Genomic DNA, 17,683 nt, shown 5'->3' with positions numbered 1-17,683 from the left:
GACAGATGAAACTTCCTGAGAACTTACTGATTTGTCAGGTATTATCCTAAGTGTTCCCATGTGTTAACTCATTTAATTTTCACAACATCCCTATGGGATATGTCCCATTTTAAAGATAGGCATTCTGAGGTATATAGGTAGGTAAATTGTGCAAGGACATAACGTACTAAGTGGCTGATCCACGATTAGATCCATGTGGTTTGTTTCCAAGCTTCAGTGCTTCTAAAAACTACTCTAAACTGCCAAGAAGAATATTATCATAATGACAATTACCATTTAGAAAACATACTTAAAAATCCTTTTGTAATAGCAATAAAGTGTGATATATTGAGGCATAAATTGAATAGGCAACGTGCAGCCATAGATAAATCTATAAAATCATATTAGAGAGAATTCAAGAGGAGATTTGATTAAATAGTTGGATACATTAGGTTCCTGAATGGGAAGAAAACATATTGGAAAACTGTCTATCATTAACCCTTATTTTTACATTTAATTCACGTCTAAAGCTAAATCTTCTTATCTTTGAAAATAAATGATTTTGTATTCATTTGGAAATGTAAGTAGGTAGGTATCCAATATTCGATAAAAGGAGATCAATGAGAGTAGTCTAGCCTTATCAAATAATAGAAAATAATGGTAATGCTGTAAATACAGATACATGAAGCAATAAAATTAAGTGGAAGGTATATTATCATACAGGGTAGTAACAGTTTATTATCTGACGTGATTTTGGTAGGTTGTAAGTATAACCCTTTCTGACTAGCTTCCGTGATAAAGGGGATTAATTATTGGCATAACTGAAAAATCCAGAAGTATATAGGATCATGTAGAGCTTCGTGAAGGTTCATCCCCATTCCTCTGTGGCGCTCTTGGCTGTGCCTTCCTCCCTAAGTCAGCTTCCTTTCAGGCTGCTTTTTCTCTTGGCTGCAGGAGGGCTGCCAACAGCCATCATGGCTTTTTGCTTCCTTCCTCACATTAAAGGAATAGATCAGAATGGTTTCTACAACTATCCCACAAAAACCCTGATCTTTGTTTTAATGAATCTTTTATGAACAGTTATCATGACCACGAGAATGCCACAATTAAATAGTGATTCTGGAATTTGGGCTTAGGAATCTTATTCTTCACCTGACCATTAAAAAATAAGTTGATTTTTTTTTTTTATCTCAGCTCCATGAGTATGAAAAAAACACTGACCAAGACTATTTTTTTCTTTCTCTCTACCAAGCTGCCAGCTTTGCCCCTCTCATGACCCTACCCATTCCCTCTCCTTGCCCTGAGTACCTTGAAACTAATCTTACACTTGTCGAGCTACAGAGAAAAACAACTTAGACTATAGAGAAAGATAATTTCAAAAACGAATTCTTCCAAGTATTTAACGGTCAAGTCCCTTTGCCTCTATCACTGCTCTTGCCTTGTCTTCTTCAGAGTTGAGTTCTACTCTCTCTCCCCTGCAACAGTAGCTCCTGAGAAGTCATCCTCGATGGTTTAACGTGGCAATTTTTTTCTTTGACAGTTCCCAAGGGAAAACCTGTGTGACTGGAACAGGAAGATGGAAAGGACATTGGATAGGCAAGCAGAAAATGATACAATGCATATCTCACATATATGATTATAACTTTCTTTTAAATACATACAAGTAAAATATAATTCTAAAATGGAAACTTTTTTGCTGCTCATAGTTTGACCATTTAAAAAGCATAATAATAATAATGTTTTGTTAATATTATAATCATTAGTAGTACCTGCTGAGGATTACTAAAGTTTCAAGCTGAGATGTTATAGCAAATATAGAAACAGATCAATTGAATTGAGTAGATAGTGCTGAAATAGAGAAAGATATACATTAATACATGAATTTAAAACGGGTTTATTTATGAAGCTTTCGATGACAAGCAACAAACAGACCATTTCAAACTGTCTTAGATAAAAATCAAATGATTTATTATTTCATGTAGCTGAAAAATCCAGAGGCATTATTATTTTATAGATAGGGAAACTGAACATTAGGGAGTTTGAATAACCTACCTGCAGTCCCATAGGCTGGGGGTTCAAGGGAATTTTAACCCAGTTCTCTCTGATTATGAATCATAGTGTTCCATGTGATTTCATTATTTTTCAGAACCATTGATTGGAATGATTTTTCCTTGGAAAAACTGACTTGAGTTTCTATAATGCAAGACATTTGGGGAGAAAATATGATAGAGATTTAATTTTTTAGAGAGGAGATAACAATAAGATGAAAACCAAAACATCATCTTATTATCTGACAATGAGATTCCTCATGGGAAGGAAGTGACTCCTTGAGAAAATAACTGGAAATACGATTCAAGGTCGGTCAGATTCTCTAGGTCTCATTTTTGTAATATGTCAAGACACTTTTTTAAAAGAAGGAGAAATTTGTTTAAAAAGAGAAGAATATTTTCTTTGGAACTCGTGAGACCCAATAAGGAACATGAGTGAGGAATAGAGTGTTTAGAAAAAAAGAAAGCATTTTTATAGGAGGCTTAGAGAAGATGAAGGGAAGGGCTGAGGATGTGCATGGTGGTTGGGGACTGGGTGATGGTGGGGACCAAAGGATGGTGAGCTTTGGCCCTGGCTGGAAAACTTTGGAAGATGTTGCATTCTTATGATATAACAACCTCTTCTGTCTCCTCCCACTCTTAAAATGTTCAGTAATATTGTCTATATTCAGAAATGCTTTAAATTCATTCTTAAAGCACATTTTTTATATAGGAGAGACAGGAGTGAATGAGTCTCATTTATATTTCAGCATGGTACAAAAGAGAGAAGCATATCTGGAAACAGGGATTAGAGGCTGAGAGAGCCAAGAAATAAAAAGTTGTATTTTTTCTTTCCTTTGTTTGTTTTTGTTGCTGTTGTTCTGTATGGGTGTGTGTGTGTTTTCTTTTTTTGGTGGGAATGAGAGCATTTGGATATCTGAGGCTGGTGAAATTGGGAACTCTTGCCAATTTTGCCTATGATTTGAAGATCAGAGAGGCCCCCTGTGCTACTCTACCCATTTGCAAATGAAGACCAAAGAAAATCAATGTAAAGCTTTTTCCTGTAAACACTCTTTACCTCCATTTGTGATTCTTTCCAAAAATTATGTAACGTCAGTCCCTGACATTCTACCAAGCTCTGGGGGTGCCCTGAACACAGGAGTCATTCCCTACTTTCATGGAGCTGGCACTTTACTAGAACACATAGCAAAAGGTATTATCTAATCCCATAATCATTATTATTTTAATTATACTTGTGAAAAGTAATATAAAGGAGAAATGAAGGAGCTGAGAGGCCATAAACTTTCCACAGAGAGCCTGCTTTGTTCTGGGGGCAACTTCTGAAGGAAGTAGAATTTGGGCTGAGCCTTGATTAGAACATAAGGGGTACAAGAAGGCAGATGTGTGGTGAGTGAATGGGAAATGGGCAAGCAAATAAGTTGCAGAGGGCAAATTGTACACATCCTTGTAGGCCCTCTAATTATTTTCATCTTTATTCTAAGAGCACTGGAAACCACTATAAAATGGGGAACTTTCAGAGGTGAAAGAAGAAGGAGTCCAGAGTTATGCATGATATGAACATTTGTGTATTTTCTAATGGACCATTCAGGCTGATCACTCATTTTTCAATTCTTTGTTCTCGATGGAAAACAAATGCTAAATGGTTTCCATAGTTAGTGGGCAAATTAGACCAATTTGTCCATTTCTAATTGTACCTAAAGAGAAAAGAGTCAAAGAAAACATTCAGTCTCGCTCCCTGTTATTCCGTGCTTCAGACTCTAGAAAGAGAGTGACTTATCTTTAGTAGAAAACAAAATAGTAGAAAGCTTCCAGGAAGCAGAGCACAGTTGTAGGCTGCATGGAATGCCTGCCAGCCATCATCAGCCTTGGTGGTACTCTGACAAACCTTGAGCCTCTCCTGGGCTGAAGGAGTGTCTCTGGTCGAGCAATGTAAACTTCTTGCAGGCAGCTGTTACTCTGGCTCACCACCACCTTCTGCCACTCTCATCCTAAAATCCCCACGGTGCTGACTTAGTACATTAGTACTCAGGCACGTTTGCTCTCACTGATGAGTATAGCTGAGTTGGAAAAAGTTGCACACAAGGCAATTGGGAGGTTTAATGATTCAGAAAAGTCCAGTGTAGGCTGCACTGAGTTTGAGGAAACATTATTGTTTGCTTGGATAATTATTTTTCTTTCTCCTCTTCCATCCCACTCCCCTTTCCTTTGTTCATTTCTCATTTTCCCACATTCTTCTTTAGAGGGGAGAACAAATATTCTGTAAACAGTTAAAATCTTTGTAGTGTGAGTTGAGGAGACCTGAGGATGAGTAGCCTCAAGACAACCTTAGAACCTTTTTGTTCTAAGAAGCTAGGAATTCCTGTAAAGGGACACTGATATCTTACACTACAGAGGAGGAACTTGTGCAATCCTCCTTCTTCCACAATCATGTGTAGGAGATACACAACATTTAGATATCTGGCTCCAAATTCATTTGACATCCATATCTATTCTGGCACATATACCATTAAATATTTCCTTCCTTTCCTTCCTTCCTACCTTCACGCATCCCCTCTTCCCTCTATCCCTCCCTTTCTAATTGCCTCTAAATTATACACTTTCCCCTCCAAGATCTAATTAATAACTATGCAAACCACAGCACTGAGTGACCTCAGAGGGTCCATATCTCTCCCAAAAGATCTTAGATAGTCATGTAGCAGTGGGGATGAGGGCAGAAAATTCTATGGTCCTTTGCACAAGGTAGAATTTCAACTGATAAGGCACTGCTAGCTGCTGGAATGTGATATAGCAGAAACAGAATGGCTTTTAAAAAGGGGAATTTATTAAGTTGCAAGTTTACAGTTCTAAGCCTGTGATAATGTACAAATTAGAGCAAGTCTATAAAACCATCTACTCTAAGGCATCCAGGGAAAGATACCTGGGTTTAAGAAGGTCAATGACATTCAGAGTTTCTCTCTCAACTGGAAATGCACATGATGAACATGGCAAAATCTGCTAGCTTTCTCTCCAGACTTCTTGTTTCATGAAGCTCCCCCAGGGACATAGTCTTTCTTCATCTCTAAAGGTCTGTGGCTGTATAACTCTTTGTCTCATGGATCTCATTGCTCTACTGCCTTTTCCAAAAAATGTTTCCTCTTTTAAAGGATTCCAGGAAACTAATCAAGACCCACCTGGAATGGGTGGAGTCACATCTCCCTCTAATCAAAGATTAATGCCCACAATTTGGTGTGTCACATCTCCATGGAGATAACCTAATCAAGAAATTAAAAATGGCAATACTAATATAAGTGGACACGTTTATGTATAAATTTAAAGGGCATTTCTATTGACTTTCTTTAGATTTATTGGAGTCATAATCATGACATTTGTTCTCAATGTTATATGTATCATAGTACTGAACAGGGATTAAAAGAAACAGCTGCCTCCACAAGATGGGTCAGGATTGAAACATGGCTTTTCTAGGGTACATAATCCTTTCCAACCTGCACAGACACGTGGGGGAAAGTACAGAAAGGAAGAAAAGGATTCAGGAGATGAAATTGCTCATTCCATTTTAGACCACTGCTTTCTTACATTGGAACAATGGACCAGAGACAAAAGAATCAGGGTAGATGGGCTGGGTACTTGCTGAAAATACAACTCCATAGACCCACTCCAGACATACTGAATTATAACTGTTAGCAGGTTTTTGCCAGGAATCCTTTTTTCCCTAAGCACCCCATGTGGTTCTTATGTATACACGTGTTTGAGGTCCAATGACCTGTAGTTATCACAAGAATCATCGGAACTGTTTATTAAATGTACATGGATATCTTGGCTCAACCATCAGATTCAGTAAGCAGGGAACCAGGTCTTACAATCTAAATACTTATTGTGGTAGTTATGTTCAGCTGTCAACTTGGCCCTAGTTCTGTTGGTGAAGGCACCTAGTTCTGTTGCTGTGGACATGAGCCAATGGTACATGAACCTCATCTGTTGCTGATTACATCTGCAGTTAGCTAGGAGGAGTGCCTGCTGCAATGAATGACGTTTGACTTAATTGGCTAGTGCTTAAATGAAAGAGTGCAATGTAGCACAGCTCAAGCAACTCGGCATTCCTCATCTCAGCATTCGCAGCTCAGCCCAGGTCTTTGGAGATGCAGAAAGAAATCACCCCCGGGAAAGTTGTTGGAACCCGGAGGCCTGGAGGGAAGGCCAGCAGAGATTACCCTGAGCATTCCCACATAAGAAAGAAGCTCAGATGAAAGTTAGCTGCCTTTCCTCTGAAGAACTAATAAAATAAATCCCCTTTTATTAAAAGCCAATCCGTCTCTGGTGTGTTGCATTCTGGCAGCTAGCAAACTAGAACACTTATCAAGTCTCTCACCCCGTGCAGATAGTTCTTAAAATACTGCAAGTCTGGGAAACCATGATAGAAGGTGCAGAAGGAAATGTGATGGTGCCTGGAAGGCATAGTCCTTATCCTGGGGGAAACAGGTAACTGGCTACGCGTGTGTCAGCCAATTTGTGATCAGGGCAGTTTTTCAGCGTCCTGACTTGGTAAATCCTCCTCCTGGAAGAAGTTTAACCTGTTGGATTAACATTAATGTTAAGTGACAAGTATGGATCACAATTATTTTCCTATAGGAAATTTTTGTTGTGTTCATTAATATCTTATATTTGTAAAGCGCATTCAAGAACTTCACACATGCTACCCTCGTGAGCCTCAGAACAGCACTATAAGTTTAACAAGGCAGATTTGGAAGCTGAAGCTCAGAGAAATAAAATGAATTTCCTAAAGACACCAGCTGGGAAAGTGTCACATGCAAAAAGGTCTTCCAATTTGGCACTTCTGTCCTTGGGTCTATATTAAGATTACTGGCATTAACTTGAGGAAAATGCAAATGTATCAGTTCTTGTATCAGAAAAGTACGGGCATCCTTCATGGTGAGATACAAAGGCTTAAATTATGTCACCAGGACTCTGTCTCCATGCAACCCTTTTGGACAGAAGGTTTCTTTTCATCTTTTGGTTTTCTGATTCCATATTCTTTTTCACCCACCCATCTGAATTTTTACCACTTCTTCTGGGAAGTCTCTTTATGGAACTTCAGTATGCATTTACTTGCATGTCTGTTTTGTTTCCCTTGATCTTCACTCCCACTAAGATCACAAATTCCAAGTTGTATCTTCCAGCATATACTCAGGACTTATCAAAAAGAAAGAGCTCAATTCATAATCCGTCAAAGAAGCAAATGGAAATGCACAGACCTCTCTAAGCTTCAACTTATTTAAATTTATGATGGGGTTATTAACCCTAACTTAAAGGAATTTTGTGCCTATGACATGAAATAACATGTGTGTAAAATGTCTAGCACATTTCTTGGCATATTGGATGCCGTATAGATGATGGGTCCCTGGTCCCTGCAGCCTTCCAAAATGAGTTTCAGAGTCAGAGTTTCAGGTTTCACAAATATATACAAGGCCAGCTCTAGGGAACTTTATGTTGGCTGCTTTACATGAGCCAGTGGAAATGAAGGAAGGGGTGGAAGAACTGGGTTCTTCGTAGCAACAAGGATTAATTCAACCAGTAGCGGATGCTGGCAGTTTGAATGGCAGTCTTCCAGCTGGTGAATGGAAAATACGTGATTCCTGATGTTTAAAAATACACTGAGACTGATTAATTGCTGTTGCTGACAAGCAGAGGGGCGTGTATGCCACTTTATGCTCTGACCCTGTACTAAAAACAGGATAACAAACCAACCGATTCCCTCTACCCACCCCCACTAATAGTTTTTTTAGATGTTGTAAGTGTATTAATGAGCAATTTTATAGCACTTTTAGAATTTAGAAAGTACTTTTACATATATTCACTCATTTGAGCCTCACAGTCATTAGGAGGTTGGAGTGAGACTCATGTGAGCAAATAAATGATTGCTTATTGATTTAAAACTCTAATACAGTAGGACAGCCACAGTTTCCCCATAAGTTTCACATCTTCTGCATTTAGAAATAGTTTTGGAAAACTGAGATCATTTTCCTGGAGGTGCACAATGACTAAGGGTTAAAGCCTATTCCAAGTAAAAGATGTGTGTTTTCAGAGCCAGAATCACCAACCTTCTTCCATTTAGCAGGATGTTTCTATCTGCATTTCCACTGAGTGATCAATAACAAAGTGAATGATCAAAAACCCTCATTATCTTTGTTTGAACAATTTATAAAAGAAATGTAAGGAAATTGGTCCTATAGCTCTGAGAATCCACAGACAGAAGAAGGATGTATAAAAAGTCAGGTTGCGGGCAGGAGAAGGATCTTTGAATATATTTGTTTATGGAGCACCTTTGCAGGGCTTTGAGATCTAATTCCATTCCAGTCCCCACTCCTGGGGGAGATATATTGGGAGATGCTGCATCCTTCAACCCATTCCTAGAGAGAGAAGGCTTCCTTAGGATCACCCAGAAAGCTTGAAGTGTGTGTGTGTCTGTTGTTGATATACACTATGGCCTGAAGTGAAACTCCGGCTCAAGATATCTAGAGCGTGAGCAAGGAGCTGCACACTGACTGAACTCAGCCTTCATTGCATGGCATGGTCAGGGCAAGGACATACGAGTTTCTCCATAAACCGGATGGAGAAAGCTGAGGTGAAGATAACTTGTATCTTTGGAACTCAAGCAATAAGCTGGAGGTGAGTGCCTAGAGGCTGAGAAAGGAAAATATCATCTAAACAAGAGAAGTCTTTTGAGAAATAAGAAGCAAAATGCTGGATAGAGGAACACAGAAGATGCCAACTACCCAAGCATACCATTCTTTCTTAGTACGGGCTTCAGGTTGGTAATGGGTCTGAGATGGGAGAAAGGACCCAACTTGACAAATTCAACTCCAGGTTTTTTGGAAACACCATGCTAAATGCTGAATTGGGCTTTTGCGTGCAGTTTAAAGTGACCATGGGCCTATTATTTAAGAATGGGTAGATAAGACCTGAACCTGCTAGAATTTTTGTTGTTATTGTTGTCTTAAGATGATGGTTGACCGTTTTCCCTGAAGAAAATAAGGTGAGGCATGTATAAGTAGAGAGTACTTAGAAGAGACCTTCAATTAATATGCGACTTACTGAATGAATGAGCTGTTTTAATTCTTATGGAGCTAGCTCTAAGCACACCTGAAACATAGATGTGCCACTATCCAAATGCATGTTCTTGGATATGTATTTTTCAGGAATTGTGACTCAGAGATATGAGGTGGCTTATTTTTTGTTATCAGACTCTTCTAATCATTAGTTGTGTGACCTTGGATAAACTCTTGAACATCCATAAGTCTCAGTTTCCTTCTCTGTAAAATAGTGGGAAATAATACATACAGTAGGTACATATACACAGGTAGTATGTGGACCTGATTCTTGCTACTATAATGTGAAACATGAACCAGAAGCATCAACATCGCAGGGAAACTTCTAAGAAGTACAAAATTTCAGGTTCCACCCCAGGCCTACTGAATCAGAACCTGCATTTTAACAAGATCTCAGAAGATGCATATTCACATTTAAGTTTGAGAAGCACTGATCAAACGGAATACTATGTATTAAATTGCTTAACACACTGCCTGGCATGTTTCAAAAAGCTCAATGAAAGGTGTTTGTTTATCTAACAAATATTTACTCATCACCAGCTAGGGGCAAAGCATCATTCTAAGTATTAGGGATACTGTAGTCAGCAAAACTGTCAAGAGCACTAAACTCATGGAGCATCTGTCCTAAAGGAGGAAACATACAATAAGCAAATAAATCATTAATTATAATTAATAGCATATTTAATAATATAATATAAATAATGTATAATTAATGTTATTTAAAATATATAATTTACTAGAAAATATTAGGTTATTATCAATAGAGACATTGGGAGTCATAAGCAGTCATGTTCAATCCAGTTAAACAAATATGCATTTAAGTGCGTACATGGCACCTCACAGGTGTCTGTAGAGGATGGATAGAGGCCAGGTTTCTTTCCTCTTAGAAAAGAACTCTTTCCAAAGCACCATGCTGATTTCCTACTTAGTGTGAAAAGTAAATAGCTCATTAGGGCCAGAAACAACAGGAAATCACAAAGCTACTTTATAAAGGAACATTACTATAAGGGCACATCTGGGGTCCCTGCTTAAATAACCACAGGTTTACATTCAGGTTGTCAGTGTACACACTGTGACTACTGATTAAGCATATTCTTTTATTCACAGTATATGGTGATTGTAGAGTTCTTCAAGCAGGTGGAAGCTTGGCAGAATAAGTTAGTAAGGTCCATTCCCTGAGGGTTAATGACTGGTATGGAGAATTCATGACCCAAGGGTTTTGCTCACACAACTGACTTTAACTGATCACTAGCACCTTTGACTGAGTACAAGGTCATTGTAGATTCTATTTGTGTAGAATGTTCTACTTATGTACCATCCTTGGAAGAATTTAGAAAATCATCGTTCATATCCTGCCTGTGATGTAGGGTTCATATGAGGAACTCAGTTGGGAAAGTCTGCATGTTGGATTCGTGACACCAGTGATGCTCCTCAGTTGTCACTCTGCTTGTGACCCTTATTCCACTCTTGCTCAATTGCATTGCATCTCACTGCATAATAAATCTTGGCTGAAGGACACCCATTATTATTTGCTGCCTTGAATTGTAATTTGGACCATGAACCTGCCGCTTTCGCCACCAAGAGAGAACACACGGTTGAATCAATTCTCCTGGAGTTTGGTTTAGGTGATTCAGGTTCTTGGAGTTTTGTGAACCTATTGATCAGTTATATATATTTTAAGAAGGTTAGCAGTCTCTTTCATGGAGTCTTTGAAAGTTGAGCCCTATTGTCTCCATTTTACAAGCTCCCAAACAATTGTCAAGTCTAGTAGTTTTGAATCCTAGATATTTTAGTTTGCTTTTCTTTCTTTCTGTTTCCATACCCTAGGTTGAACTTATCCCATGATTATCCTTCTTATGGTTTTAATGGAGGTGGACATTACAACTGAATCTGTAGCTAGCCTGGGGAATGTGGATGCCCATGTAAATATCCATTGTTGCCAGGATGAACTAGCATAACCCTTCCCAATAAGCCTCTGCCTGTTTGTGCCCTAGAAGTTTAATAAGAAGCTAGAGAAAAAGAGAGTCAATAGCCTTCTTCCTAGGAGAAACAACTAACTCAGCTCCTTGTGTCCACTGCTTCTATTATGTCCTAGAATACACACGATTTCATTTGTTCTTCCTGCCTTGGCCAATTGTCCTGGACTCAGTGCCTTGCCTATCTAGGCCTCCAGCATCTTACAGACCTCCCCAGGCTAGTCAGTTCTCCAAGCTGTTCTTGGTCAGGATTAATTGTAATCCATTTTGAGGTTGTTCACATGGATTTTGAAGAGGAACTCAGTGACAAGAACTGAAGTATATGCTGTAATGATCATATTTACTTTTCAAAACCTTTTCTAAGTGAGGAAATGAAAGCTCAGATTTTTGTTATGTTTCTGAGGTTATATAGCTAGTCTGTAGAAAAAACAGATTCTAAGCTCGAAACTGTCCAGCAACAGATAATGTGTCCCCTGTGCCCCGTGACACATTAAAAAAATCAAACTCAGAAAATAGAACTTACTTTAAAAATTTAGTTTTATTTGAAAACTCAAATTCAAAAAAATGAGTATTCTTATTACAAAATGATTCTTTAGTTTATAAAAAGAGCCTCTGCAAGGTTCTTTTAAATGCTCTATTCTCTTAGTTAAGGTCAAGTGGGATTTGATATACAAATTATGATTTGTATGTGATTTGTCGGGAATACTTGGTTATTTCAAATAAGTGTACCTGCACATTGTAGAATGCATCCTCCTACTGTAAATATTTTGTTGTCCTCCACTTGTGTTTGTTCTAATGGAATCTACACATACATATGAGTATGTTGAATAGCCAATGGTCCTCAAGATTGGATGGGAATTTAAAAACTATGAAATCCACTTCTAAATTATGCTTGGACCTCCTCTTCAACTTCCTCTGCAAGTAGTAGCCTGATTTATACATGAACAATTCTAATAATAGAGAGCTACAATTTCTTCAAGCTAAGACTCTGTTTTCCCTATTCCCTAGATTATAATACACTATTAAAAATAATGGCACTATATACATTTACTTGATCCATCCTTTATAACTCTTACTGAAATCCTATGACATCCCAAGAAAAACATCCGTACTTTAGTTTACTCAAGTTATCTACTATTACACTTGACTTTCCTGTAGTCTTATTAGTTTGGGTACATGTAAGAATTCATGTTTCACTGCTGGAGTGCTAAATTATACTTAGAAGGGAGATTCTACAGTAGTGCCAAAGCCTATGGAAAAATGTGTTCTACTTAGTCTATCACATTATTCCTCCAGATAATTCTTTTTCCAGTAGGAAGATCACTGGCAGTGGGTGGGGGCAGTTTAGGGAAGATAGTGAAGCTCATGTGCGCCATTTCCGTTGTCACTCTGTAGGTGACATGCATCAATCCATGGTTTTGAAAACGTATTTAAGTTATCTAGTTACTTTTCCTTTGGCATTAATTTCTTAAATGCATCCATTTTTGTTGGGAACAGAGCGGTGTTGATTCTTCTGCTGGTCTGAGGGGATCAGTCCCACAGCTGCAGTCATCTGGCAGTAAGCTGGGGTGTCAGCCACCAAGCCTTGATTCTCCTCCATGTGATCGCACAGCAGCAGAGCCTGAGTTTTTTTTATGTGGCACACCCTTGGAAGGCAAAAGCCCATGTTAAGATCTTCTCGAACTATTGTTTTTGTTACACATGCTGGTCCCTATTGGTCAAGGCAAGTCACGTGGTCAAGCTTACATGACCATGAGAGGGGACTACCCAAGGGCGTGGCATCATTCCTTGGGAACCATTAATTTAACAATCTACCACACTTGTACTATATTTTTTCCTTAAAGCAGTTATCATCTTCTTAATATACTCTATAAATTACTTATTCCTTAATCTGATTTTCCAGTCCTGCCTCCCTTCGCTAAGATCTAAGTTCCCTAAGGATAGGTTTTTGTTTTTGTTTTTTTGACTGTACATCAATGACATTATTTGCCTGTGGCCATGCTCCCACAATGCCAATAATTGGGAGATACAAAAATGTAGGAGAAAAAAGCGATAGGAAAAAATGCTTTTTGCAAATTTACGGATTTTTATAGCTTTCTTTTTCAGCCCTGAAACATCTTTTTAGAAGTTAAGTTGACTGAGGTATAATTTACATTATAAAATAAACCCACCTTTTTAAGTTGTACAGTTTGATGAATTCTGACAAATAAATGTAGCTACATAATCAAATCCACAATAACAATATATATTTCCATCATCCCAAAAAATGATCCTTCATGACCCTTTGTTTTTAACTGCCACATCCACTTCTAGCCTCTGATAACAATTGATCTATACTTTTGCTCCTGTCCCCTCAAGAAGGTCATAAAAAAAGGAATCGTAGGAGACTTCATCTGTTTTATTTAGTCTCTTTTACTTAGCCTAATGTTTTTGAAAAAGTTCATATTGTTGCATGTAATATGAGTTATTAACTTCATTTTTATTGTTAAATACATCCATTGTGCATAGATGGACCAGAGTATTCATACATGCATCAGTTGATGAACATGTGAGTTTCTCCAGGTCTTGCCCTATAAATAAAGCCGCTAGAAACATTGTTACACAAACACGTATTTTCACTTTCCGTGGGTCAATATCTAGGGGTGGATCATAAGGTAAGCAAATGATCAGCTTTAAAAAAATACTGCCAAACTCTTTTCCAAAGTGGTTTGTCCATTTTATATTCTTACCTCTAGTTCATTACTTTTGCATCATTGCCAGCACTTTGCATCTCTGCTAGGTTTATTTTTATTTATTTATTTTTTTGCATGAGCAGGTACCGGGAATCGAACCCAGGTTTCTGGCGTGACAGGTGAGAATTCTGCCACTGTAGGCTGGTTTAAGGACTATCTCATATGATTACAATTTGTGTTTCTCTGATGACAAATAACATTAAATATATTTTCATGCACTTTTTAAGGGCAGGAATGTTTGCTTGTTTTGTTCATCAGTGCATCCCAAGGGCCTAGAACAGTGTCTGTGCATAATAAGTGCTCAAAAGAGTATTTGTTGAACGAATAAATTTATTACCTGGAATTTCCTAACTTTAAGGAATTTACAGCCTCGTAAAGGAGACAAAATATGAGATGTTAATAGATGTAATTAAGACTTGAAGTCAGTTCTGTGTTCAAATGCAGGTTCTTAGTGGACCAAATGGTAATATGTTGTACTGACTAAAACTGCAATAGGATTTAAGGAAGAGATAGCTTAGTCTGGGAGAAGTCCTGAGAAAGATTCCTGACTCTAAGGGAAGAAACAGAAGAACACTGGTTGAGAGCTTGCTATGAGTCAAGGACTGAACTATTCGTTTCATTAAGCTTCCCACATTCCTGGTAGTTTCCCATTATTGCCGTATGGAGGATGAGGGGACCAAGGCTCAGAAAGGGATCAGCTTGCCCCATATTTCTAGGATAATATGTGGCTACGCCACATTGTGTTTCTTGGACCTCTCTGGCTGCCGGGGGTGTCCAGGGTAACCATGGGGACCAGGAAATGAGGAGAGGGGAGGGGCTCTGAGCCTCCGTTCTCTTTTCAAGCATAGTTGATCTGTTTCAAAGCCTTCTATGTTTTCGACTTCCAGACAAGTTTTCATAAATAAATGACTTCTGATATTTTTTTAAATGTGAAAAACCCTGAACTACATTACCTTGCTTCGATACAGCCAGACAGAAGAATAATACTTGATATATCTAAAATATATTTCCCTTCTCTTTACAAACAATGGGATTTGTAATCAACAGATTCATCTTTTTTCTTAGTGCTGTTTCCATTTGCTGAGTGTAATGAGTTTTGTATGTTTACTGCCCTTCATTGAATGCAGTTGAATTTTTCCACGCGTATCCAATTCAAACCTCAAGGGAGGCCTTAGTTTTTCTGTGTCGGGATGAGCCGTGCACTCCTAAGACGCTACTTCTCCTCCTCCCCATCCCCTTTATGATTTTTATAGAAGCTGAAGTGGGTCCAGCCAAGAATCTGGCTCTACTTCTCTGGGCTTTGAATTTTCCTATCAGTGCAAAGCGGTATGAGGGAGGAAGACCTCATTCCTTCATCAGATTGCATTCTTCAGCATTCAGCCTTAATAGCTACCCCCCCCCCCAACTTCAGAGCACTTTTCTCAGAATGTTTAAGACTATTACAATAGAGGGCCACGGGAGAGTCTGTATGGGGAGCTCATTAGCTTTGTGAGCCTGCACATGTCCAAAGAGAGTTTATATGTAATCCAAACAATTTTCTTTCATTTGTTCTTTATGTTGCATTCTCTTTGGCTGGGGTTGGTTACGCTGGGATCATTAACTCACACAGAACTGGAGAATCATCCCAGCCCAGACTCCAGGGAGAAACAACATAATAGTTCTTCTCCATCTTCAATGACTCTGTTTCTAATTAATAATAGTCTTACTGCTGTTTATAGAGGTTATTCTTATATCATTATGACATCAGCTCCTGGAGAGGAAAATAGCAACTTAAAAGCTGCATGATTTGAAGTTACTCTTCTCATTTTCTAGCTTCCTACTGAATCTTGCACTAGCCCATGTTCTGTCATTTACCATGAGAAAATCTAAAGGTGCCGTACCTCCCTTATTCATGTTGACCCCTTTTGAAATATGTCTTTACACAAGTTAAGCTTCAAATTATTAGGGTTCAGGTTTTGTTGTTGTTGTTGTTTTTCTGAGAGACAAGCATTTAAATTGTGATTTAAAATTCCCAAGAGCAAAAGCATATACTAAGTGCCTGGAACATAATGGGAGATCAAGAAATGGAAATCTCCCTGTTCTTTCTGTTGGAGCTCTGTAATATCATTATTCTATTATTGCAATTTCACTGTAGCATTCAAATGACTCAAGTATAGTGGGAAAACCATGTCGGGGGATTCATATATAAAACTTTAAGGCTTGGACACATGAAGAAAAAAATGATTTGAATGGTGACTTGCAATCACAGCCTGATGTTAATGCTATTTATTACTATTACTCCTATTGTTTGCATTAACTAAAGACTTTCCATGAACCATGTACACTGCCAAGCACTTAAGGTTAATCACTTCATTTGTTTCTTCAACAATTCTCTGATGAAAGTATTACGATTAACTCCATTTTAACAATGAGGAAAATTAGGGTTGGTCAGTCTAAGTATATTGACCAAGATCAATGGAGCTGGGATTTGAACCTAGAAAGTCTAACTCCTGAGTCCATGACTGTAATTGTTTCACCCCACCCAACCATTCATCCCCCCACATTCGAATTTCCTTGCTCTCAACACCAGTAAGTTATCCATTATATAAGCATCTAATTAGAATGAGTTGTGGAATGCTAAAGAGACAAAGATGGTAACAGAAAAATATTGGAGGTTTCCAATCAGAAGCAGAAAGGCTAACAAGATATAAGATGATTGAGGCAATGTCTGGGGATTTGGATGCTTGTTCTGACTTTGTTACTATCTTCATTTCCTTGGCCCTTTGATAGTTATGGATATGAAACAGTGAACAAAACTCTTTTTCTATTCCCAAGAATTTTATGGTTTAGCATGGAAGAGTGGCAGGTAAAATTTTTATAATTCAGAAATAGTTGCTATGCTTGGGTTTTGGTGTAGTGGACCAGAGGACCCGAATATGGGCCTTGCCACGTGGCTTGGGGTCTTCGATACCTGGCAATTTTCAAGAGAGAACATTCCAACAGGGAGCATGCGTGGAGCATATGAGATAGGAACTATTTTTGTGGCCATCTTTGGAAATTACAATCTGTTACAAGGCCATCCAGGAAAGAAAGTTTCTTTTCAAACAAAGGCACAAATCCAAATAGTTTTACATCAGCTCTTCTATTATACATGTATTTATATAAAGTCAGGCCCTAGCCACCATATTAGCTAGGGTCTCCTTGAACATAGATTTGTTTCTTAGACATGGTTGTATTTTTAGTGTCTATTACAGAGGTTGGCAAATAAAAGCAGTTCTATAAACATCTGTTGAGTAAATAGATAAATCCATTCAAAGTCTATTAAAAGGATGCCAAGTACTCAATAAATGCAGAAAAGACAACATATCATCATGCTTAATAGTTCTACAAAATGTGGCCCAATATGGGTAAAGTTATAATTCCCAAAATGAGTCACTAATGGTGGCATTTTAGATACTGTTATATTAGTGTAGGATAAACAAAAATTTGTAAGCAAAATGCATTTCCAATACCCTCCTCATTCTAACCTCACTTCCACAAATTCTATCATTTTTCTAGGAAGGCTTCCTCTGGTCTAGAAAAGCAATGCATTTTTCATCTAAGTGCTTAGATATCTTGTTCTGTTGGTTTGTGCTGTTGCTTTGTCCTGGGAGACTAATTATATAATTATAAGAATGTACAATCCATGAGTGGAAAATATTTTAGTCAGTGACTCATTGTGTGACTTTTAAGGCATGGTATCCAGTTGACAGCAGCTTCCTCATGACCTAACACAACTTATAATTAAAAGACATAGGGCAGGCCACAGTGGCTCACTGACAGAGTTCTTGCCTCCCATGCTGGAGACCCGGGTTTGATTTCCGGTG

General features: G+C 38.2%; 1 long non-coding RNA gene across 1 annotated transcript in view; it reads left to right on the top strand.

Moving 5' to 3' along the window:
* The first annotated feature begins 2,202 nt into the window (after positions 1–2,202).
* The window catches only part of LOC143659774 (uncharacterized), a 35,593-nt gene continuing 20,112 nt past the window's right edge, over positions 2,203–17,683 (top strand). The window contains exon 1 of the long non-coding RNA XR_013163715.1: positions 2,203–2,336. This is a non-coding gene — a long non-coding RNA (uncharacterized LOC143659774). The remainder of the gene's footprint in view (positions 2,337–17,683) is intronic.

This window comes from Tamandua tetradactyla, chromosome 2 (assembly GCF_023851605.1).
Source record: "Tamandua tetradactyla isolate mTamTet1 chromosome 2, mTamTet1.pri, whole genome shotgun sequence".
Classification (NCBI taxonomy): Eukaryota; Metazoa; Chordata; class Mammalia; order Pilosa; family Myrmecophagidae; genus Tamandua; species Tamandua tetradactyla.
Note: the sequence above shows the minus strand (reverse complement) of the source record. Positions and strands in the feature narration are given on the sequence as shown.